Here is a 19,302-nt window from a genome sequence, read left to right as displayed (position 1 = left end):
AGGATACAGGGCAATATATAACGGCACAAATCATAGCACATATCAGTGTGCGGTGAGTACTTAAACACAGCGTCAGTGGCGTAGCGACAACAACTGTGGATACGTAGTTAAATCAGCATGGCCAGTTGCACTGAAGGATACAGGGCACAAACGGCACAATCACAGCACATATCAGTGTGTAGTGAGTACATAAACACAGCGTCAGTGGCGTAGCGACAACAACTGTGAATACGTAGTTAAATCAGCATGGCCAGTTGCACTGAAGGATACAGGGCAGCCTGACAACATAAGCTGTAAGCACATCAAAATGTAATGTTACGTAGGCCCAGCGTCAACAGCATAAGCGGTAACGACTGCGCAACTCCGTAGTCAAGACTGACTAGGGGTAAACACTCACCGGATTGCGGCTGTGCACTTTCCATTGTCAGAGCGAGGCGGCTAGAGACCTCTATGCTAGAGACTCATAACATCCGTACTTCCCTTTTTTCTTTTTGGACACGGAGCCATGGCCTTTGCCTCGTCTCTCTAGACGCGCGCGTCTTGCGCACGACTACCAAAGGACGCCGTGGAAAGACGGCGTCTTTCTTGAAGTAGCCTGGCTGAGATACCGGGCTAAGTATCCTTATCAACAGAGCCTCTCGCGTCGAGTCCTTCTAGCGAGCCCGCGAAAAGGACCGGTCACCGGAGTGGCGACGGGCAGCGTCAACTCGTCTTTTAGGGCGGGAGAGGGCCCACCAGCGGCCTGCTGGCGGCAGTGGGCCTCATCCCCGTTGATGCCCGGGTTTATTCCCCTGAGGGCGCGCACTGTCCGGCACATGCCCGCCGTCGTGAGTGAGGCCTCGGTTGATCCTTGTTAGGGTAGAGCGAGTCGATAGGACCCGCACATATCTGGCGTGTAAGTTTTAGCAGCCATCGGATGCGGGGAGGAAACATGGTGAGTAACCTCTATTGCAACTTCCACGATGACTTCAGATAAGACTTCTAGCGTGAAGAAAGAGATTCTGACGTTATTGTCGCGCCCATGCTATTTATACTGCCCGCGGTCCGGTCAGCATTTGCATGTTTCGCGTCAATTGGCCAGCTGTCTTCAGCTGGCGTTAGCCTATAAGATTTCAGTGAAAATGAGGAGGAAGGGAGTTCCCATATACGTCAGTGACGTAATGTCGAAGTGACCGCCTTGAAAGGGAACCATAACTACACTGTCTGTGGGACAAAAAGCATCACAGGGCATTTTTAATATATTTCTGCCTGCCAGCAGTATTAGCTACCGGTATTATTATTAAATATCTGTTAAAGAATATCATCTTAGATTTATTAGATGTGGTGTAGCTAAACTGTGTAGGATTTTACACATTAAACAATGTAATGAAATTGGCAAGCAATAAGTTTGAACTAGTGAAGCAGTGAACTCTTCAGTCCAGGTATTGCCAATATGTGATGTGACGCATTTACTCATATGAAGTTGTTATTTTCCAGAAAAAAGGTGTCGTAATGTAAAACAGTAAATAGTGCACTGTTTTACAAAACGTTTTTGCAACTGCTGTCAATATTATTTATGTCTGTATAATGTGGTCATTTATGGACACCAGATAAATGTGAGTTTTAGCAAGTGTTGTCAGCAGATTTGTTCTTTTGTACTTGATATTTTAGGCTGTGGGTGTGGCAATTGTCTATTTTATGGAAAAAAAAAAACATGATTGAATATTCTCTTTGCATTGATAATGTTTGTCTCTTTATGCCAAAGTAAGCCTCAGATGTAGATGTTGAGCAGGTGAACACAGTGAAATTAAATACATATAAACTGATTAATATAAACTTGATTGTTTTCAGACATATTGGATTCTGTTGAATATTAATTGACATTGAGGTTTCACAGGATGTGGACTGTGTGTCAAGGACTTGATGAAGCCTACTACCAATTTTTTCTATATGGGTCATTCCACGAAATCAGTGCCTTTTCAACTTTGAAAAATTAAAATATAAAATAAGTTTAAACAATTTTTTTTAAATATCCATTAAATGAAGACAGCATAAAATAACAAGAAATCGTATTGTGCCATCTCAGGCTATGTAATTTTTTATTTTATGACTATTTATCTACCTCATGTTTTGATATTTTTGTCATGCCTGTTACAGACACATGCGTTACTATATACTATAGTTTTAATTAAAAATATGTTATAGTTTTCACATATGAGCAGTATTTTAGTCCCTCTTTTCACTGGAATTGTTTAAAAATTTAGATTTTTTTTTTCAATCTTATATTTGTCATTCAGATGACCAAGAACATACAAATTTTGGAGGGTGACCACATGTCAATTAAGAAAAATATATATTTTTACAAGAGAGATATTAAAAGAAGGGCTTTGTCAAAAATACAATATAGATAGGGTTACAATGGAAAAACTTGGAAGGCCATTTCAAATATAATTTTTATATTTTTTTATGAAATTAATGACAGTAACAGGATTGACATCATAGTAACAGGACTGACCAGAGTAACAGGGATGACAGGACACACATTCTTCAGCGTACACTGCACATATTTGTTTACATAATTTTGTAAAGTTTTACCTTTTTAAATTGTATTACTTGACATAGTTGTATTAGTGAAGCACATTACATTTCTAAGAGATCTAAAGATTTAAGGGTATTGTAATTAGAGTAATTAGACCCATGTGTCCATCTGTTTGTCTGTGTGAGTATGTCCCCTCACAGAACTTAAAATATACTGATCTGGTTCAATTATTAGGCAAGGAAGATAATCAGATCTTGGTCTTTCTATGATCATCTGAAAACAGATGCTAACATTTGGTTTCACTTTCTTGAACATTACAAGATTGGGGCGAGGGTCTGCAGTCACCTTACTGCTATTGTTTGTAATCGCACTTACATGGATGAATTGACAATGAGTTATGGAAAAAAATTGTTTTATTGAGACTAATCATCTTTTCCTGGTCATTAACATGTTAAAACCAACTGGAAGTATTAAAACCAAACAACAACAACAACCAACACATAAAAGGAGCCAACATTTTACCAAAAGGCAATAAGGTAACCAGATGCAGATGCACCAGCAATACCAACTCTGAATGATATAGGCATTGGCTCAATAAAACACCCAGGATGACCTTTAAAAATGTTTGCAATTTACACAGATAAACTTTAAAAACAGTGTGGCTAAGGTGACACCTAATCTATGTCATCCCTGTTACCCCACATGTCAAAACCTGTTACTATACCTGTTACTATACAAAAGTAACAGGCCTGACAGTAACAGGTTTGACAAATTCAAGCTAATTTGCTAATTGCTAGCTATTAGGGCAAGGCCACAAAAGCACATGTACACTTTGAAAGGATATTACTTGTAGATATTGATTACATTAAGTTAAATAAATAATTGTTTAAATTTATACTTTAAAAATCAATAACAGTTTTGACATTGCATGGTGTCCCCACCTCAGTTATACCTAATAAATCATCAAAATAGAGTATTATAGAAGAGAGAGAGAAACAAACTTGTGTTTTAACTGTTGGAATAATGATTGAGAGATGATATAACTTCCTGGAAGTGATGTCACAGGAATGTACCATTATTTTGCAAGGGGTTTTTGGTGAGGGTAACAGGCATGACATGAAATCAGGGGACACCGATAAAATGGTTTATATTTTATTTAAAATAATGTATATTTATGCCAAAACATTGCTTAACAGTGACACTATACTTAGAACAATATGAAAATGTGATTTATGTATAATTTTGCCTTCAATTTGCAAATTAAAAGTCCTGCTGAAAAAGAACAATCACAGGGAGGGACAGGCCAAAAACCTTACCCTTATCAGCATAAATGCAATTTTAATTATTTAAAATAATATATAAATGACTTTAATTTAATGTAATATTGAGGAAATAATACATAGTACTATTATGTTTTTAAATCACAAATTTATTTGTTGTTATAGTAATTCTACGTCTGATTATTTCTCAGGGACACAAAAGGCACCAATTTCGTGGAATGACCCATATATTGTAATCATTATGGATCACAACTTAATTGCTTCAATGAGCTCAAATTAATACATGATGTTAGCTAAACACATGATCTCCATTGTTTTAGAAGTGTTCATTTCTGATATATGGACATTACTTGGACACAGTCACGTCTGATAACAGATCACTCCCTCTATAACAGATCACGAAACATGCACTATATTGTGAAAAGCGCTATACAAATAAATGTGGATTTTTTTTTATTTGTAAGTGAGAAATGGAGAAGAACATTAGAAAAATTCAGATATATACTGCAGTGTTGGAATGGTTGATTTTTCTGGTTATCATGACCAATTAGTCCTGTCATTGATTTAAATTTACATTCAATACTGAATGCTTCATTCCAAGAAGGATATGTGAATGTGACACATTTATTCATGTTAAGTTATAATTTTTCTGAAGAATTATGTTTATTTTATTGTATGTGAGTATAATGACAATAAAGGCTTTCTATTCTATTCTATTCTATTCTATTCTATTCTATTCTATTCTATTCTATTCTATTCTATTCTATTCTAACAGGAGTAATCTGTGGGTTGGACATGTCCCCACCACTTTTTGAAACATCTCAAGGAAAGGATGTTCATTTTTTTTCTCCAATTGTTATTGTACATATCATTGTATTATTTTACAGGGGGGTTACTGTTTATGTATTTTAAGGAACATATACTCTTATTCTATATTCTCTCTGATTATGTCATTATGATTTCCCATACCTTATGCTACATAACAACCAGATGGATATTATTGACAGGTTGAACATTGTTATGTAATTGAACATAATGTAGTGGGATATAATATTCCACAAACAGGTATGAATTTTTTTTTTTCTGACGTTCAAGTTGAAGTTAATAAGCATGTAAACCTATTCATGGAAAGTGGGTAATAGTTGTAAAAACAAAAATCTTGTTATATCTCATGGATTAGACCGTGATATTGTACTACAATGAATTAGATAAAACTGGAAGAGTAATAATGAGCTGCAAATTAATTAGTGAATATTATTAGCTCCTGTTGAAGCCACTAGAATTCAATCTTGAAATCTATTGCGAACTTGTCACATCCAATAGCCTAACTCATTTCCACCAGCAGAGGTCAGAGTCACATCAGGAATGACCATCAGTCTTCAAATGTCTTTGGACGTCCAGACTTGCGGGGCACAACCTAACACTTTTTTGACTTTCTCAGTTTGAGTAAATCAACTTAGGTTCATAGTATTTATTTTTTACCACATTAATTTCCCTCATGTCTAGTACAATTTTGTTTTTGTTTCATTAATACAGTGTGTACCTTTTTTCTTTATTTACCCCAAAAGAATGGAAGTGAAATGTGACAACATGCCCCATAGGTGGAGCACATTAACATGACCAATATGACAGCTTAAAATCCAATCTGATCTAATAAAAAAAATAAAGCCAACAAGACAAACTAAAATATTTTGTCAATAAAATACAATTATTAACCTTTTCATATAAAATAATGTCATTTTTTAATAATTAAAAATACAATATATTTTTTTAGTTTGACAATGAACACACCAGAAAACACAGCTGTACAACATTCAAAACATAATCATAATTAATTATTTCTGAACATTGACTCTCAGTCTGTATGCACCTTTTCTCATGGTTTCTAAATATAATTCATAAAAGTATAGAATAGAATATCATATTTCTAATAGGGGTTCATTGTAACGCAGTGTGACAACATGCCCAACTGAGATATAGAACATGCTAGTGTGTTCTGCTAGTTAGATCAGCATTAAAGGGCACCTATTATGACTCTTTTCACAAGATGTAAAATAAGTCTCTGATGTCCCCAGAGTATGTATGTGAAGTTTTAGCTCAAAATACCCAACAGATCATTTTTTACAGCATGTTTAAATTGTAATTTTTTGGGGCTCAGAAAAACGCACTGTTTTAGTGTGTGCCCTTTAAATGCAAATGAACTGCTGCTGCACGGCACAGGGGGTGGAGCCTCACGAGCTTGCGCTCAGAGTCAGGACAATCTCATCTGATAATATCAGAACAGAAACACTCAGTTGCGGTGTTCATTTCGACTCGGAGTCGGACAACAATGCCCACAGAGCCAGAGAGAATATATGCTGTATGGACATGTATAGTTTAGTTTAATTATGGTTATAACTTATTTGTCATCTGCTTTTATCCACTAATACAAGCCTGCTGTAGCAAACCCCGTCCGAATGATGACCAAAATATACTGATGAGTTCAGTGAAGTTTATTGTACATCACACAAAAGATGAAGCGTTAGTTTTACTCTAGTGAATCACTGTAAGAGCTGAATAAACATAGTATAAGCAGTGCGCATTAAAGTCTTATCCATAAACTCTCTCTCTCTCTCTCCCTTTCATTATCAACAACATACACAGCGAAGTACACAAAACACTCGTTACAACTCTGCCCTACAAAGGCAAAAGACCTTAAGTCGCTAGAGTGTGGAACTGAGAACCCCTCCTTGAACTGCCACCTTACCGTGGTGGAGGGGTTTGAGTACCCGAATGACCCTAGGAGCTATGTTGTCTGGTGTTATATGCCCCTGGTAGGGTCTCCCAAGGCAAATAGGTCCTAGGTGACGGGTCAGACTAAGAGTGGTTCAAAAACCCTTATGATGACAAAAAAAAGGAGGACCGTGACGTCGCCCGGTATGGCGCAGCCGGGGCCCCACCCTGGAGCCAGGCCCGGGGTTGGGGCTCGTATGCGAGCGCCTGGTGGTCGGGCCTCCCCCCATGGGGTCCGGCCGGGCTCAGCCCGAAGGAGCGACGTGGGGCCACCCTCCCGTGGACCCACCACCTGCAGGAGGGACCGTAAGGGGCCGGTGCTAAGTGGATCGGGCGGCAGTCGAAGGCGGGGGCCTAGACAACCCGATCTCTGGACGCAGAATCTAGCTCTAGGGACATGGAACGTCACCTCTCTGGCGGGGAAGGAGCCTGAGGTTGTGCGTGAGGTTCAGAGATTCCGACTAGAGATAGTTGGGATCACCTCTATGCACGGCTTGGGCTCTGGAACCACACTCCTCCAGAGAGGATGGACTCTTCACCACTCTGGAGTTGCCCATGTTGAGAGGCGGCGGGCTGGTGTGGGTTTGCTTATAGCCCCCAGCTCAGCCGCCATGTGTTGGAGTTCACCCCGGTGAACGAGAGGGTCGCTTCCCTACGCCTTCGGGTCGGGGATAGGTCTCTCACTGTCGTTTGTGCTTACGGGCCAAACGGCAGTGCAGAGTACCCGGCCTTCTTGGAGTCTCTGGGAGGGGTGCTGGAAAGTGCTCCGACTGGGGACTCCGTCGTTATACTGGGGGACTTCAACGCCCACGTGGGCAGCGACAGTGACACCTGGAGGGGCGTGATTGGGAGGAACAACCCCCCTGATCTGAACCCGAGTGGTGTTCTGTTATTGGACTTCTGTGCTAGTCACAGCTTGTCCATAACGAACACCATGTTCAAGCATAAGGGTGTCCATCACCCTAGGCCGGAGGTCAATGATCGACTTTGTGGTCGTTTCATCTGACCTCCGGCCGTATGTCTTGGACACTCGGGTGAAGAGAGGGGCGGAGCTGTCAACTGATCACCACCTGGTGGTGAGTTGGATCCGATGGCGGGGAGGAAGCTGGACAGACTCGGCAGACCCAAACGTACTGTGAGGGTCTGTTGGGAACGTTTGGCCGAATCTCCTGTCAGAGAGATCTTCAACTCCCACCTCCGGCAGAGCTTTGACCAGATCCCGAGGGAGTCTGGAGATATTGAGTCCGAGTGGACCATGTTCTCCACCTCCATTGTCAACGCGGCCACTCGGAGCTGTGGCCGTAAGGTCTCCGGTGCCTGTCGAGGCGGCAATCCCCGAACCCGGTGGTGGACACCGGAGGTAAGGGATGCCGTCAAGCTGAAGAAGGAGTCCTATCGGGCCTGGCTGGCTTGTGGGACTCCTGAGGCAGCTGATGGGTACCGACGGGCCAAGCGGACTGCAGCCCGGGTGGTTGTTGAGGCAAAAACTCGGGCCTGGGAGGAGTTCGGTGAGGCCATGGAGAAGGACTATCGGTCGGCCTCGAAGAGATTCTGGCAAACTGTCCGGCGCCTCAGGAGGGGGAAGCAGTGCCCCACCAACGCTGTTTACAGTGGAGGTGGGCAGCTGTTGACCTCGACTGGGGATATCACCGGACGGTGGAAGGAATACTTCGAGGATCTCCTCAATCCCGCCGTCACGTCTTCCATTGAGGAAGCAGAGGCTGAGGGCTCGGAGGCGGACTCGTCCATCACCCAAGCTGAAATCACTGAGGTAGTCAAGAAACTCTTCGGTGGCAAGGCACCGGGGGTGGATGAGATCCGCCCTGAGTACCTCAAGTCTCTGGATGTTGTGGGGCTGTCTTGGCTGACACGCCTCTGCAACATCGCGTGGCGGTCGGGGACAGTGCCTTTGGACTAGCTCTGGACCAGCTCTATACCCTCTACAGGGTGCTGGAGGGCTCATGGGAGTTTGCCCAACCAATCCACATGTGCTTTGTGGATTTGGAGAAGGCATTCGACTGTGTCCCTCGCGGCATCTTGTGGAGGGTGCTCTGGGAGTATGGGGTCCGGGGCCCTTTGCTAAGGGCTATCCGGTCCCTGTACGACCGGAGCAGGAGCTTGGTTCGCATTGACAGCAGTAAGTCAGACTTGTTCCCGGTGCATGTTGGACTCCGGCAGGGCTGCCCTTTGTCGCCGGTTCTGTTCATAATTTTTATGGACAGAATTTCTAGGCGCAGCCAGGGGCCGGAGGGGGTCAGGTTTGGGGACCACACGATTTCATCTCTGCTCTTTGCGGATGATGTTGTCGTGTTGGCCTCATCAAACCAGGACCTCCAGCATGCACTGGGACAGTTTGCAGCCGAGTGTGAAGCGGCTGGGATGAGAATCAGCACCTCCAAATCCGAGGCCATGGTTCTCAGTCGTAAAAAGGGTGGTTTGCCCGCTTCAGGTTGGTGGAGAGCTCCTGCCTCAAATGGAGGAGTTCAAGTATCTTGGGGTCTTGTTCACGAGTGAGGGAAGGATGGAACGGGAGATTGACAAGCGGATCGGTGCAGCTTCTGCAGTAATGCGGTCCCTGTACCGGTCTGTCGTGGTGAAGAAGGAGCTGAGCCGCAAGGCGAAGCTCTCGATTTACCAGTCAATCTACGTTCCTACTCTCACCTATGGTCATGAGCTGTGGGTCATGACCGAAAGGACAAGATCCCGGATACAAGCGGCCGAAATGAGCTTTCTCCGCAGGGTGGCTGGGCGATCCCTTAGAGATAGGGTGAGAAGCTCTGTCACTCGGGAGGAGCTCAGAGTAGATCCGCTGCTCCTCCACATCGAGATGGGTCAGTTGAGGTGGCTCGGGCATCTTTTCCGGATGCCTCCTGGACGCCTTCCCGGGAAGGCGTTCCGGGCATGTCCCACCGAGAGGAGACCCCGGGGAAGACCTAGGACACGCTGGAGAGACTATGTCTCTCCTATGGGGAGGGTCGGGTGGAGAATTTCATTTCTGTTCCGCCACTGGTCATCCAGTCAGTGGTACCCAAAGTTTGAGCAGTCCACTTCCTCTGAGACACTCACGGGCCCCAGTGCTCAGATGACAGTGAGGGCTACGGCCTGGTCACTCTCGTCTCTCGCTGGGCGAGGAGGTGGAAACCAGGACTCGATGCCCCTGGGCCTCGCTCCTCGTTTCCCCTCACGGTCGAGGCTGGCAGACCAGTAAGACCAGTCTCCTCCGTCCGAGAGGGTCAGAATAGCAGTGCGCGCTGCCCCCGAACGGCGCCACTCCCGTTCCCCTCTCCCCAGCTCCCAGATAGCAGTGGCGCCACCCCGGTCATGTCACTCCTGTCTGCCGCTGGGCGGGAAGGCACGAAGACCAGCAGCCGCCCTTGGGCCTCGCTCCTCGTCTCCTCCCCTTCCCTCGCCAGGCGACAGCCCGCAGCAGAACACTCTCGGGTCTTCTCTACCGTCTGTCCCCCAGTGGAAGCCGGTAGATGTTGTCTAAGTATACACCCAGACCCCGCTCTCGGCCGCTACAATGCCACTGGAGCCGTGTCCCTGCCCTCCACCTCGCTGCCCCTCCGCGGGTACGCCGACGGTGCAGGTGGGCTTGTTGTGGCGGGTTCTCGGAGCCTGGCTAGCGCTCCTGAGGCCGTCGCGCTGGCTCATCCGCACCATCAGGCTCGGCTATGCAATTCAGTTTGCACACCGGCCTCTCAAGTTCAGGGGCATCCACTTCACCCGTGTGCGTCCGGTGGATGCTCCTGTCTTGCGGAAAGAGATCGATGCCCTGCTAGCGAAGGACGCGATCGAGCCAGTCCCTCCAGCCGATATGAGGTCAGGGTTCTACAGCCCTTACTTCATTGTACCCAAGAAAGGCGGTGGGTTGCGGCCAATCCTGGATCTGCGAGTATTGAATCGGGCCCTGCACAAGCTCCTGTTCAAAATGCTCACACAGAAACGCATTTTCGAATGCATGACGGACGCGTACTTTCATGTCTCGATTCGTCCCAGACACAGACCATTTCTACGGTTTGCTTTCGAGGGTCGAGCATATCAGTACAAGGTCCTACCCTTCGGGCTGGCCCTGTCGCCCCGTGTCTTCACGAAAGTCGCGGAGGAGGCCATTGTTCCCATGAGAGAACAAGGCGTTCGCATTCTCAACTATCTCGACGACTGGCTCATTCTGGCGCACTCGCAAGATGTGTTGTACGATCACAGGGACATGGTGCTCCGGCACCTCAGTCAGCTGGGGCTTCAGGTCAACTGGGACAAGAGCAAACTCTGCCCCGTGCAGAAGATCTCTTATCTCAGTATGGAACTGGACTCGGTCGCCCAGACTGCGCGCCTCACAGAGGAACGCGTCCAGTCAGTGCTCAACTGCCTCACGTCTTTTCGAGGCAAGTCAGCGGTCCTACTGAAACAGTTTCAGAGGCTCCTGGGGCATATGGCAGCCGCAGCCGCAGTAATGCCGCTCGGCCTGTTACATATGAGACAGCTTCAGCGCTGGTTTCACGATCGAGTCCCGAGGTGGGCGTGGCAGAGCGGCACGTTCTGGGTCAAAGTAACCCCGCACTGTCGCTAAACCTTCTCCCCATGGTCGAATCCTGTATTTCTTCGGGCCGGAGTGCCCTTAGTCCAGGTTTCCAGGCATGCTGTGGTTTTCACAGATGCCTCTGCCATGATGTGGGGGGCCACGTACAAAGGGCATGCAGTCTCGGGTCTGTGGACGGGGCCCAAGCTGCATTGGCACATCAACTGCCTAGAGTTGTAAGCAGTACACCTAGCCTTGTGTCTCCTCAAGGGGTTTCTCAGACACAAGCACGTACTGGTCCAAACGGACAGCACTGCGACCATTGCGTACATCAACCATGGTGGTCTACGCTCCCGTCGTATGTCGCGACTCGCCTCCCACCTCCTTCTCCTTTGGAGTCAGAAGCATCTGAGGTCGCTTCGAGCCATTCATATCCCTGGTGTGCTCAATCGTACGGCCTGGCGGCTGTCGTGAAAGCTCATCGGCCGTACGATTGAGCACACCAGGGATATGAATGCCGACTCCATCCCCAGGTGGTCCAGCTGATATGGGGAATCTTCGGAGCCGCTCAGATAGATCTGTTTGCCTCTCCGGACACGACCCATTGCCAGTTGTTTTATTCCCTGACCGAAGGAACACTCGGCACAGATGCACTGGCGCACAGCTGGCCCCAGGGTCTTCGCAAGTATGCGTTTCCCCCAGTGAGCCTTCTCGCACAGACTCTGTGCAAAGTCAGGGAGGATGAGGAACAGGTCCTGCTAGTTGCGGCGTTTTGGCCCAACCGGACTTGGTTTGCAGAACTCCTGCTCCTCGCGACAGCCCCTCCTTCGCCCATTCCTCTGAGGAAAGACCTTCTCTCTCAGAGACGGGGCACTCTTTGGCACCCACGTCATCACGATGCAGTAGAAGGTAAGTCCTTGGGAAAGCATGACCTGGTCCTCAGGTTCCTGAGGGGTGCTAGGAAATTGAATCCTCCTCGTAATCAGCACCCTGTACCCTCTTGGGATCTGACTTTAGTGCTCAGAGCACTCCAGAATCCACCTTTTGAGCCCTTGCATGCAGTCGATTTAAATATTCTGTCAATGAAGACAGCTCTCCTGCTCGCTTTGGCATCCATCAAGAGGGTAGGGGACCTGCAGGTATTTTCGGTAGACGAATCGTGCCAAGAGTTCGCGCCGGACTTCTCTCACGTTGTTCTGAGACCCCGGCCCGGATACGTGCCCAAGGTTCCTACCACTCCGTTTAGAGATCAGGTAGTGAACCTGCAAGCGCTGCCCCCGGAGGAGGCAGACCCAGCCCTGGCTTTGCTCTGTCCTGTTCGCGTTCTGCACTGTTACATTGACAGGACTCAAAGCTTTAGGACCTCAGACCAGCTCTTGTCTGTCACGGAGGCCAGCAGAAGGGGAAGGCTGTCTCCAAGCAGAGGTTAGCCCACTGGCTAGTGGATGATATCGTCCGGGCTGAGGGCACACTCTACTAGGAGTGTTGCCTCCTCCTGGGCTTTGGCTCAAGGCGCCTCGCTGACAGATATTTGTAGAGCTGCGGGCTGGGTGACACCCAACACGTTCGCTAGGTTTTATAGCCTCCGTGTAGAACCTGTTTCCTCCCGTGTACTCGCTTCGACCAGTAGCGCGAGGAATTAGGTTAGTGTCGGCTTGCTACGCCATTCTTGCCCAAGGGGCCAGATACGTGCGTTATTCTGCTCCGTTGGTTACCCAACAAACGGCTAACCTCGTGAGTTCCTCCGTCTCCCCCTCCGGCGGTAGGCGAGGCGGATCGCCGGTCGCCAGGCCTATTCCTCTCTGTTGAGCCGAGTTCAGGCTGGGGTCCTATGTGTGGTCCCTTACGGCGACCCCATAGGTGTTTTCCACGTTTGGTTACCCTCCGGGTTAGCCAGTGTCTTCCCCTTGACAGACTGTGTCTGTCGTCTCTGCTGAGCACGCTCCCACCCTACGGGCTGGGACTACCTCAGAGACTGCCATATGTTCAGTACCCTACGGGCTAGTGCACATGTGTATTCCTAGTGCCTCCTTTCGGGCAGGCTTTGGGCTCCGCAGCGTTCCCTTCTACATCTTGGACACGCTTTCCCAGTGTTATCCAATGTCCACTGAGCGGGTCTTGCGGAACAGCAGTGTGACTCTCCCAGCTAAGCTTCCGCACATAAGAGATAAGTTTCAAGAAACTGCTGCTGAAGCTTAGGCAGGGCGCTGGAAGGGGCCAGCACCATGGCGTTTTATTAGGGATCCCAATTCGTTGGAAACTCCTCCGACGAGACGTAGGAGTTCCCGAACGAAAGGGAACGTCTCGGTTACGTATGGTAACCCTCGTTCCCTGAGTAGGGAACGGAGACGTCTCGTCCCGTCGCCATGCTGCTGTACCTTCGCGGAGGACTGGACACCGTTCGGCTCCTCAGCGAAAAGCGTTTGTGTATGTGCTTGCTTCCGCTTTATACCCGTGCCGGTAGGCGGGCCGCGGAATGCAAATCTTGCATGCCAATGTTTATTGGCTCGTTTTATTTCACTCGAAGACAGTTGGTCTCCCTAGCTTGATCCCAATTCGTTGGAAACTCCTCCGACGAGACGTCTCCGTTCCCTACTCAGGGAACGAGGGTTACCATACGTAACCGAGACGATTTCCTTTCACTAGATGTAGGCTATTTCCCCAAGCTAATAACACTTGCTATGGCCTTGGATAAAAACGAATGAAATTGTCAGACTCAGAATGCGGCTGAAATTATACTTTTATGATTGTTAAGCATAACTCGCATGCTGCTGCAACTTTTACAGTAGCATGGTAGGATAAATGTAACTTTTCCGTATTAGCTTAATGTTACCTGCATGCTGCCCGTGCAGTTTGAAGACTCGCGGCGAACTGCTGCGTACATAGCGCTGCAAAGGAAACTCTGCCTACCACTTCACCTCCGCCAAATGCTTCCGCCAAAAAAAAAATTTATTTACAATTTTTTTTGTATTATTATTGTTAGTGGCAATGGTGTATAAGTGTATTCTTATTTATTATAATATTTATTTTAATAATAATTATTACTTACATTCATCAGAGAGGGGCACAATACATTTTCAGACAAAAGGGGCAGGGGCTTGACCCCCCCCCCCCACACACACACACACACGCACACGCACACACGCACACACACACACGCACACACACCACTGCTGTAGTGTCTTATTCATTCACCAACCGATCCACATACCTCAACATCACTGATCTCTGTCACATATGTCCAGGTATGTCAGCAGCAACATTTTACAACTTTCTTATTTTTTTCTTTGTAAATGTGCAGTTCATTCTGTCTATGAAGTCTGACTGAAAGTATTGACCATTTTCTCTTTATTTATTACAGAAATGTTTGGGGATAGGCCTACATTTCCTTTATTCATTATAATAGAAGTTTGTGTGATTCTGCTGTTCATTTCTACATGTGTGTTTTACTGTTGCTGCAAGAAATGCAACCGAGAAAAAACAGAGGGCAAGTATTACTATATTACTAACTGATAAGACAACAACCCTCTTTAATGCAAATTGGTTTTACAACTAAGAGCCTAAATTACATTATTAACATTTTTAATAGTTTTAACATATTGTTTATATTGGTAATATAATCTAAAATATATGATATCAGTGTGAAATGTCAGAAAGCAGCACTTGATGTTAAATACACTGAAAATCTCTCTCTCTCTCTCTCTCTCTCTCTCTCTGTGTGTGTGTGTGTGTGTGTGTGTGTGTGTGTGTTTTAGATCAGAAAAGCATGTCAGAATACACAGAGATCATCTACCGTCTTTAGATCTGACACCAGTCACTGATCATCACTCCTCATTCAACACACCAAAACCATCAGTTTAACCAGATCTTCAGGTTGCAAGATTTATGCATTAACATAAAAGTGTCAAATGCATTAGATTTGATATAATGGAATGTGCTCAACTTGTAATTTAGGAACATTTGATGAATCTGCCTATAAAATATGAATTGAACTAAAACAGACAATTAAATCAATAAACATTTGATCCACTTATTCAAATAGTTTGAAAGACATTCATCATTATATTGTGTAGTATACTCGTATATTTGAAACATTATACATGTTTTAGAGTCAGCTCTTGTGTTATTTAGCTCAGTAAATGTGTTTGAACTGAAGGCTTGTGGTTTAATGAGCTGGCCGGATGTTCAGTTAATAATGTCTATTTGTGTTCGTGAGAGTGTGAGACGAGCATTATTCTCACAACCACAAACCTTCTGAGAACCTGAAATGAGAGTTTTCAAATAAAGAGGAATCCAGAAAGATATGTTGTGATGAAACATTTGTTCATGAGACACACATGTGAGGGCTTCTGAAATGTTAAGAGGAAGATAAAGAATACATTGAACTTTATCTGGAGAGCGAGACAGAGAACAGAGACTACTAATACCAGCTTACTTTTGATTTAGCAGTTTTGACTTTGAAAATACCTGAGCTTTTTAATCCGGAAGTCATTCTTCTGACTCTTGGCTGGACGTTTGTTTCTGTAACGATGTCTTCTCATCTTTGTGTTCTGATTCTGTTTGTTCTGAGCGGTGAGAAACTCTTAACACTTTTAATCAACAAATGTGGAGCATTTATTCACTACACTAGTCAGTGTCAGTGATGAAGGGAGATTATGTCACTCTAAAACCTGATTTTACTGAAATACAGAGTAAAAAGATCAGATCCTGTGTATGTTTGAACCTCAAGATAGATGACACTGATACAAATGACATCTCTGACCATCATCAGCAACAGAGGAATTTCATACAAGAGATTCAATGTTACTGTCTATGGTGAGTAAAGTGAATAAAATGATACTTTTTCCTCAGTAAAATATAACCAATGATCTTTTTTATTTATTGGTTAAAGGGAACTGCAAAATGCATGATGTTATTTCATGTCATATTGTAATTTTTCAATGTGGTACTGTTTATAAAGAAAGAAACTCCTTGTGTTACTATTTGATTTATTAATTTATTTTATTTTTTTGGTAATCAGAAACATTCATCAATTGTAAATCAATTAATTATAACTTTTAAAATGCTTCAGATTATCTTCTTTACTAACTTGTTGAAATTATCTGTGCATATTTTTCCATTTGTTGATATAAAAGTCTTCAGATATTTCATGTACTTCAAGTATTTTATTTGAGTTAACTAAACTTAATTTACTCTGTTAATGCAGTTGATTTGCCCAATATATTTGAATTGACAAAAAAAAAAAAAAAAAAAAAAAAATTGGAAGTAAGTAAAGCTAAAAAGAAAGCATGTTTTCCAGCTCCTCTGCCGGTTCCTGTCATCACCAGAGACTCTTTACAATGCTCATCATCATCAAGATCATCAGAGTCCAGATGTTCACTGCGGTGTTCAGTGTTGAATGTGAATGAATCTGATCTCAACATCAGTCTCTCTCTACCTCTGGAGATTCAGTGTCTGGATGATTCATACAGATGTTTGAATATTTATGATTAGTGAAATTAATATGATTCAATATGTTAAGAAAAATAAATGTTTTAAAATTTAAATGTGTTTGTATTTCAGTTGTTAGAAGTGGTTGAACTGATCTTGATGGAAATCCTTGGTGATAAATGTTGAGCTGTCAATAGATCAGGGTTCTTTCACGTGTTTATTCTGCTGAGTAAATGAAGAAAGCATAAGAGAGAGGATGTGATAAATGGTTTTGTCGCGTCCACAAATGAACGTTATAATGAGAACAGTAGTGTGTGAACGAACAGCAGGAAGCTCAGATGAGTTTGTGATTTTCTGATTAAGTTTCCAGCAGGATGAACTTCTCTCATCTGTGTCTGTTCCTGTGTGTCTTGAGTGAATTGTAAAAAAAAAAAAAAAAAAGGTATGGTATGGTTTCTTGAGCATTCATGTTAGTGCTTTTTACACAACTAAAAATGAGTTAAAGTTCTTCTGTTTCTTTCCTCAGACTCTGCAGTGTTGTGGTTTCACTGAAGCTGTGATCTGATTGGTGGTTTTTGCTCTGGTGGGCGTGGCTACTGTTGGCTGATGGTTTGACATTAGATCTGGAGGAGTTCAGCAGGACATCAACCAGGGGGTGATGTTCTCAAATCCACACACACATAAAAACAAACATGTGACTGGTTTGATGTAAGGGTGCACAACACATTTCAGTACCAACTTTTTTTAGGATAGCCTACATAACAACGTTGAACATAAGTATTGTGAAGAGATTACCTGATTATTGTACAATTTAAAAAAAATATATGGTTCTTTAAAGGTTCTTTACACGTAGTAAAAGTTCTATTTATTACCATATCGTCCTGAAGAACCCTTTATATGCTGAAATGGTTCTTTGTGTTAGAGTTTAGGGTTCTTTATTCCCGCCTTTTTGTTTTTCAAATCTGTAACTGTCAAAGCCTCCTCATTACTGATTTTCTGGAGCTCGGCTACAACTACAGTTACTACACGGACTGTCAACATACTCTCAACAGGTACATGATTTTTTTCTTAAAATGTCTATAAATTATAACTTTGAAAATTGTAACAATAATTTCCTAACAATCATGTCTTTTTCTCTTTTAGTTTAACTGAACATGTAAGTGTGAGAAGCTCTGTTCAGTTAAGGGTACTCCTCTTCTCCACAAAGTAGCCTAAGTAGGCTAACAGACTTTATGCCTAACATACCCAGTCAAAAAAATAAATAAAATAATAATAATAATAATTAAACAAAATTAAAGCTATACCATGACTTTATATAACTTTTTCCTTTTAAATGGTCATTCTGTCCATTTTTGATAATTGTGGCCAATGTCATTTTGGCCAATGTAACTCTAAACTCAATCAGATGCTGTCCCGTATCATAACCTTATCATCTGCAGAGAGAAACTGCTACTCAGAATACACACATAATGAAGGAAGTAAAGACATTATAGGGGATAGTGAAAATATTTCACTGGAACTTGGTCTTCACATCTGTGTTCAATGTCAGTTGTTATTTATGAATGTATTCAGCTAACAACTGGTATAGCACTGTCATTTTTTGCCACAATCTTCCATGTCAATGAAAAATAAAAGTACATGAACAAGAACATGTTTTTTTTTTCTAAATGTAAAACCCAAATAGAGGCAACAAGATATAAGACCAGGCATATATATATACTAATAGTAATGCAAATAAATATTGTTACAAGCCGAAGAACCATTTTCCTTAAGAGTGTAGGGTTACAGTGGGTGGAGGAAGTAAAACCAGACAGAGTGGTGTGTTGTGTGGATATCAGCCCTTTACAGTAGCCTATTAAAAATATGAAATAATAGAGAAGATTTAATGTAGTGTTTTATTATTGTAGAGTTGAATAAGATGTTTTAAATAGGGAAATTATGAATGTACATCACAAATTTAACTGAAAATGTAATTCTACATGAATACACTGGCTTTAAGGGGTTCCTTTTTCTTTTCCTTTTTGCAGAAAGCATCTTCATGCACCTTGACACACTTTCCAGCTGGGTTTCTGAGCCAAAGCGAGATGGGGTCTATGCAGGCTATTGGTTAAAGGTTATTGATTGTATATGTGGAAAGTGTGTGTGGGTAGGTTGGTGGGTTTAGTTGACTGACAGTTTGGCCCTTAACTTCAGAGTAAACAGCCTTACAGCAAATTAATGCTTTGAGTAACAATACAGCAATCTTTGCCATCTTGAGCCAAATCCACTTTGAAAGTCCCAATGTAAAGAAGAGTTTCTCGTTTCTCCTTTCTATGTTGACAAGGAAGTAGGGACTTACCATCAACTGCCATCTCTACAAGTGTGAAACAATGAGGAATGCTTATGTTTTTTGTAAAATAGAAGTATATGAGCTGATTGTATGTATGATTTCCTGTTGCAGGCCTGAATGTAGTTTCTAATGCAATCGAATTAAATATGAAATATTATATTTTTAGTAACATACTGACATAATTTCATGTTATAAAAAGTGTTTTTTTTGTGTGTTTTTTTTTGTGTACTAACAATGTCCAACAGTGTATATACAGTACATTATCACATCACTGGAGAATTCTGTCATGTCTTTCTTTTTTTCTCTCCTGTTATTCATGAACATTTTCACCACATAAATATTATGTAAGTACATACTGTGCAATTTAAAACAATACTTAGGCCAAAATAATCTCAGTATTCTGTTCTATATTCCATAGTGCAATTCCCTTGATTGTATGTCAATTTGTTAAACA

General features: G+C 43.6%; 1 protein-coding gene; it reads left to right on the top strand.

Annotated features, from left to right (window-relative positions):
* Positions 1-19,302, top strand: part of LOC307169725 (SLAM family member 9-like) — a 114,329-nt gene that overhangs the window by 49,023 nt on the left and 46,004 nt on the right.

The sequence above is a fragment of the Squalius cephalus genome (genome assembly GCF_949319135.1).
Source record: "Squalius cephalus genome assembly, chromosome: 13".
Lineage (NCBI taxonomy): Eukaryota > Metazoa > Chordata > Actinopteri > Cypriniformes > Leuciscidae > Squalius > Squalius cephalus.
The sequence above is the reverse complement of the archived record's forward strand: the minus strand, read 5'-3'. Positions and strand labels throughout refer to the sequence as shown.